The sequence below is a fragment of the Euprymna scolopes genome, chromosome 4 (assembly GCF_053919585.1).
Source record: "Euprymna scolopes isolate OS-2025 chromosome 4, ASM5391958v1, whole genome shotgun sequence".
Lineage (NCBI taxonomy): Eukaryota > Metazoa > Mollusca > Cephalopoda > Sepiida > Sepiolidae > Euprymna > Euprymna scolopes.
In genome coordinates this window covers 45,059,855-45,065,981 of record NC_136485.1, presented here as the reverse complement: position 1 = coordinate 45,065,981, position 6,127 = coordinate 45,059,855, and the positions used below count along the sequence as shown (strand labels likewise).

General features: G+C 36.2%; 1 pseudogene; it reads right to left on the bottom strand.

Annotated features, from left to right (window-relative positions):
• Nucleotides 1-495: 495 nt before the first annotated feature.
• Nucleotides 496-644, bottom strand: LOC145273974 (U2 spliceosomal RNA; annotated as a pseudogene).
• Between the last annotated feature and the right edge of the window lie 5,483 nt (nucleotides 645-6,127).

Sequence of the window (6,127 nt, the reverse complement as noted above, 5' to 3'; positions counted from 1 at the left end):
GTATCGTTATTTTCATGGAAAGTGTTCGACTGAGCTTCAATCTATTGTCCCCCCTCGCCAAACTTTCACAAGAAACACTCGTCTAGCTGTAAACACTATCAATAATTCCCCCCACTCTTTATCTGTGCCTAAACATAAACGTAGATTCCATGAACAAAGCTTCTTTCTTAGAACTGCACGCCTGTGGAATTGTCTTCCGTTTTCTTGCTTTCCGGCTGACTACAATATGGTTGTGTTCAAGTCTAACTAAATAAGTTCTTGATGAGCCGTTCCATATAAGTTATCAAATTTACCAAATTTTCATTACTAATGATTACTATATTGTCCAATTTCTACTGTACACTCTTTAACCCTTATCCTTGAGTGGCCTCTGGGCCTTGATAATGTGGTGATGCCTATGTAAAAAAAAAATGACTTTAATGTTTAAAAAATAACTGGAATCCTTCAAAAACAACTTGAATGATCTGGAGAATGACTGGAATGGCTTTGAGACTGACTGGTTGTAAAGTGGGCGATCTTTTTACATTACATTAATACAGAAAAGTAATCTCCCACTTTATATCACAAAGTAATAAATATAAGTACAGCATGTAGTAAGAACAGATACTACACTTTAATCTTGGCCAAAAGGCCAAGAAAAGGGTATTTATTTGCTCCCCCAGCGAGTAAATTAGGCACAAGGCCGATTTTTAATGTGAGGAGTGAAGGTGAAATGGTGACCAACTCCCCTGGGAGTAGGGGAGCTGGATAGTGACAATTGATAGGAAGGCTTGCCCCTACATTGACCAAGGTCTTATATGTGGGGTTGCCCCCACATATGGTCTTTGCTTGCAGTATCTGCCGGAACAGATACTACATTTAATCCTGGCCAAAAGGTCAAGAAAACTGTATTTATTTGCTCCCCAGCGAGCAATTTAGGCACAAGGCCGATTTTTACTGTGAGAGTGAAGGGGAAATGGGGACCAACTCCCCGGGGAGTAGGGGAGCTGGATAGTGAAAATTGGTATGAAGGGTTGCCCCTACATTAAACAATGTCTTATATGTGGATTGCCCCCACATATGGTCTTTGCTTGCAGTATCTGCCGGAACAGATACTACACTTTGAGATATTAAATCCTTTATTCATGTTAAAAATACATTGAAAATCAACAATGAACAAAAACTTAGGCACATGGCCAACTCAAAAGGGGGCATTGTGGGTGTCGTTGGTCATCCTTGTCACTCCAGAACTAAACAAAATCAAAAGTTTCTCCCAGCTTGTATCTTCTTTCACCATAATACCGCATTCCCCCTTTCATACTGGGGGACGTCCTACTTAACTCACAATTTTTTAAAACATTTTTTATTGACGTGTAAAAAACAAAAAAAAAAGATAACAATAAAAATGGTTCAATAATTCATTTGCGTCGAGGGCGGTGGAGGGGAGAAAATAATTCTTGGCCGGAAGGCCAAGAAAAACTTAAAAAGCTAAGCACAGCATCTATTAACAATTGACCTTTGATCTTAACGAAAAAGGCTAAACACAAAAGTGTTACGGACCGACCGACCGACTGACTGACCGACCGTCCAACGAAGTGACATATAGAGTCGCTTGTACGCGACTAAAAATATTTCTTTTTTAATTTTTAATTGAAGTGTAATGACCACGATACATGTGAGGGGAAATGTAAGTCGAGTTGTATTTATTTTTGCAATATTTATCTCGCTATATATTACTTCTGCAAACGATGTTCTATTGTTCATAGGTGAAAGATTCGGGACTGATATAGTAATGTGAGATGTTCTACTGTTAACAAAACAATGGGTAAAAGGGTACCGAATTTTAATTTTGGAAATATGATCAGAAAATATTATCTTGGTCTCGCGTCAATTTCGACTAATGAGGTTCCGTCACAACAACTAAGTTGCTCGGAAATCCAGACAGATGATTTGGTTATAGCGGTGAAGCCTATGTGCAGAACCATCCACATTGTTTGGCATTACTGCTAACCTCCGTCGGTGCAGATAACTGCCATAGGACAGAGTATACAGTAGACCGCAGGTTCCTTCTCCTAGATGCACGTCTTAACGAAGACTGGGAGTGCATCTCTCCCAGCGAATTAATGCGCCTCCAGATACTAACCTAGAAACTTTTACGACTCGGCGCGATACATGCAGCGCCTATCCTTCCCACACACACACATATATATATATATATATATATATATATATATATATATATATATATATATATACACACACATATATATATACATATATATACATATATATACATATACATATACATATATATATATATATATATATATATATATATATATATATATAGGAGCAAATAGTTAATAAGACATGTTAAAAAACACTTTGAAAAAGAGTTAAAAACATATTTAATCTGAAAAGGAAACACTTAATAAGTGGATAGTCCTTAATCCGCGGAGTTTCGAAGAAATCCTTTCCTTCTCGTCAGAGGGTAGGAATTAGCAAAATGCGGGATCGGAAAAGTGAAGCAGAGGGAATATGGTAAGGAAAAAGTGGATTTCACTTGAATGGATAGTCTGGTGAAAGGTACAGTATCCAATGATGGTAAAATCCAAAAATGTAAATCCAAGAAAGTTAATAAAATTTTCATTCGTACAAGTAACATCCAAGAAAATCGCGTAATTGGAAGGTGGCCCACAATAATCCAAAAGGCCGAAATCCGTAGAATAATTCACAAATATGTACAAAGAAAAGGTGGGAACATTCCAATATAATTAATAAAAGAAAAATAAGATATGTGTTTAACACGGCTGCCGAGACAAAGTGTAATTAAAAAAAAAATCAGCGAAGAAAAAGAAACAAAAATATTAAATAGTGAAAGAATTAAATATAAAATAGAAAAGCAAATGTCAAAATGACCCAGAGAAGATGACGTTAAAAGGCGCGCAAAATATAGGGCAAAAATAGAGTTCAACTGAAATGTACAGCAATGTCAGCAAGAGTTATTAAAAGACACTAAATGGAATAAATAAGTAAATTAATAAATAAAAAATAAAGAAAAATAAAAAATATGAAAAATAAAAAATATAATATAAAATGAAAAAATAAAAAGATTTTTAAGAGGAGAGGGGGGCCGGTATCTGAAAATTCCGGATAAAGCAAGTAAGTATGTAAGTAAATGTAAGTATGTATAGTAAAAGATAAGTAAATATACATACAGGGTATGAATGTGTAGGTAGATTGATATATTTGATATATTTGATATAAATACATTTATATATATATATATATATATATATATATATATATATATATATAAGGTACTTCCATGCAGCCCTGTGTTCCGACTACTTTCCCCGTTTTTATGTATGTGTCTAGCTTATTATAAACTGACACCCCACCAAATAAGCGAGGAAAGTTAAGGAGGATGGAAAGACCAAGAAGAGAAAGTATTAGCCAGACCTCAGCTGGATGAGTGCAAAGAGTACTGGTACTTTGGGGAGGCTTATTAACACCCAAATTTCAGTGAAGACCAATGGTCGTTGCCAACCACAAATCAATTGTAAGCGTCTGTTGCGATAATGCAAATTCTTTTTGTTAGCAAAAGATGTGGCGAGTACTGGAAATATGTGGAGACTTATTGTCACTCAGATATCAGAGAACATCAAAAGTTGTTGTCAATCATTGATGATGGGCTGTATGATTTCTCCTAGCGAGTGAATAATAATAATAATAATAATAATAATAATAATAATAATGATGATGATGATGATGATGATGATGATAATAATGATGATGATGATGATGATGATAATAATAATAGTAATAATAATAATAAGAAGAAGAAGCAGTAGAAGAAGACTAATAATAATAAGAATAATAAAAATAATAATGATAACAATAAATGTTTAGTGTCTATATCGACTAGTTGAGAAAGGTCGAGGCGGATAGAAGACCGAGTTAAGAGAGCAGTAACCGGAATTCCACTAGATTAGCGTGAAGACGACTGGGTTATTGGAGAGGTTTATTGCCATACATAACAGGGGAGAGTACTGAAATATTGTGGAGGTTTATTGTCTCCCCCCGATCTAATGGTTGGTGCTAGCGAGTAAATCAACGGTAATTGGATGTTGAAATAACGTAAAGTCATTGGCAAAGTTTATCGTGTAAAGTATCTTTGATAAGAATCCATGTTAGAACTCCTAGTGAGTTTCATATATATATATATATATATATATATATATATATATATATATATATATATATATATGCGTATGTATATAGATATGTATTTATATATAGTTTCGCTGTATCATAATTCTTCAGTGTCGCTGGACAAGCACACATCCCAAGTTTGGGATCGAACCAACGACCATCGAGTTCATAGTCAGTAACTCTACGCAACAGATCAGAGGGTCGACGCCGGTGTCAATGATATTTAACTCTGCTTTATACGAACATTCTAACACTGTTTCATTTGTTTATATTTACAAAGAACTTTGCATAGATCATAATTTTGTTAATAACTTCAATGATTGACATTTTGCACACTGATAGAGTACTTCGAAGAAGATAAGCTAACAAATCTATATGATATTCTAAATCTATATGATATTTCAAAAGTTATAGGCATTTATGTTTTTTTGCTGCCATTTTCACTGTTTCTCGCTTTATTGCCGGTTTGTAAAAATACAGTTAAAAGACTAAATCCAGAAGAGTCAGTCCCTCTGTAAGGCATGCTACAATCCTCTGCTTTTCAGTATCACTCAAACGTCCTTTTTTGGCATTTTCACAAACTCAAACTTGAACGAAAAAGTCCAAAAATGAGTCTATAATAAGTCTCGCACTATCAACGAAAATAAGACGACCTATTTTTTCACGGCTGCGATTACGGCGTTATTATCGGGGAAATGCTGCCTATGTAATGCGTTATTCAGAGATCTTAACAAATGGAAGTCTGACAGTGTCAGCTCGGGATGATACGGTGGGTGAGACAGCACTGTATAGTTGATCTTTTTCAAGCATTTCTTGGTATTCAAACTTGTGTATAGCATGGCGTTTTCGTGTTGCAAACGGAATGTTTCCCTTTGCTCTGGCCTTACACGAACCCAAGCTTTGTCAACGTTTCAGTGTAGCGGTTAGAGTTGACAGTCAACCCTGGTTTCAAGAAATCGAGTAGTATGGCGCCTTTCCTATCCCAGAAAATGGTGCGTTGGTCTTCTTCTTTGTTAGGGAGCGTTAGTAGTGCCATTCAATTGGCATAAGATGCGTTCTAAGACTCTATCGCCTTCGGCTTCGGATAAATCTATCAAGTACTGACAGACATCCTGTCGGATGTCGTTTTGATAATAGTTGAGTATTCGTAAAACCCAGCAAGCACACGCTTTGCTTTATCCTAGGGAAGACAGCATCATTTCCAGTGCACTGACACCACATTAAACTCTACACGCATTTCATTCACTGTTATCCGCCAATCAGTGTGGATAAGTTTCGAGACGTCCGATTTTATCTAGGCTGGTGGCTGTGCATGGGCATGCAAAGCGTGATTTATCTCTCCCAGCTCTGCCGCCACTCTGTAATCGACGAACTCATCTCTTAAGTACACTGACATCAACTGCATCTGCTTCATAAGCTACAAATAAGCGTCGGTAAATGTGGAACGATTCATTTTTTCTGAATTAAATAATTCAATGACGCATCTCTAAGGGATTGCTTTCTTAGAGTCTCGCACTGTTAATATCTGCAACAGAAAGCACAAGTTCAGTTATCATAATAAGACAATTTTGAATTGTCTCTGGTCCATTAGGGTGGAATAAAAAATAGGAGGCATTAATTTGGAACGACCCTCGTACACACACACACACACACACACACACACACACATACGTATATATGTATATGTAGTCATCCACATACGGTACTGTTTCGCTGTTTCACAGCTCATCAGTGCGGCTAGACAAGAAACTACCTCAAGCCAGGATCGAAGCCAAATCGCCAAAACGACAGTCCGTGCTTCTAACCGTTGCGCTATACGGCTGCTGCTATGCGGGCAGTGAATTAACTATGTATATGTATATACAATGAATTATTTTAAGCTATATATCATCCAGGGCAATTTCATCCACACTTATATTTAATCTTAATATTT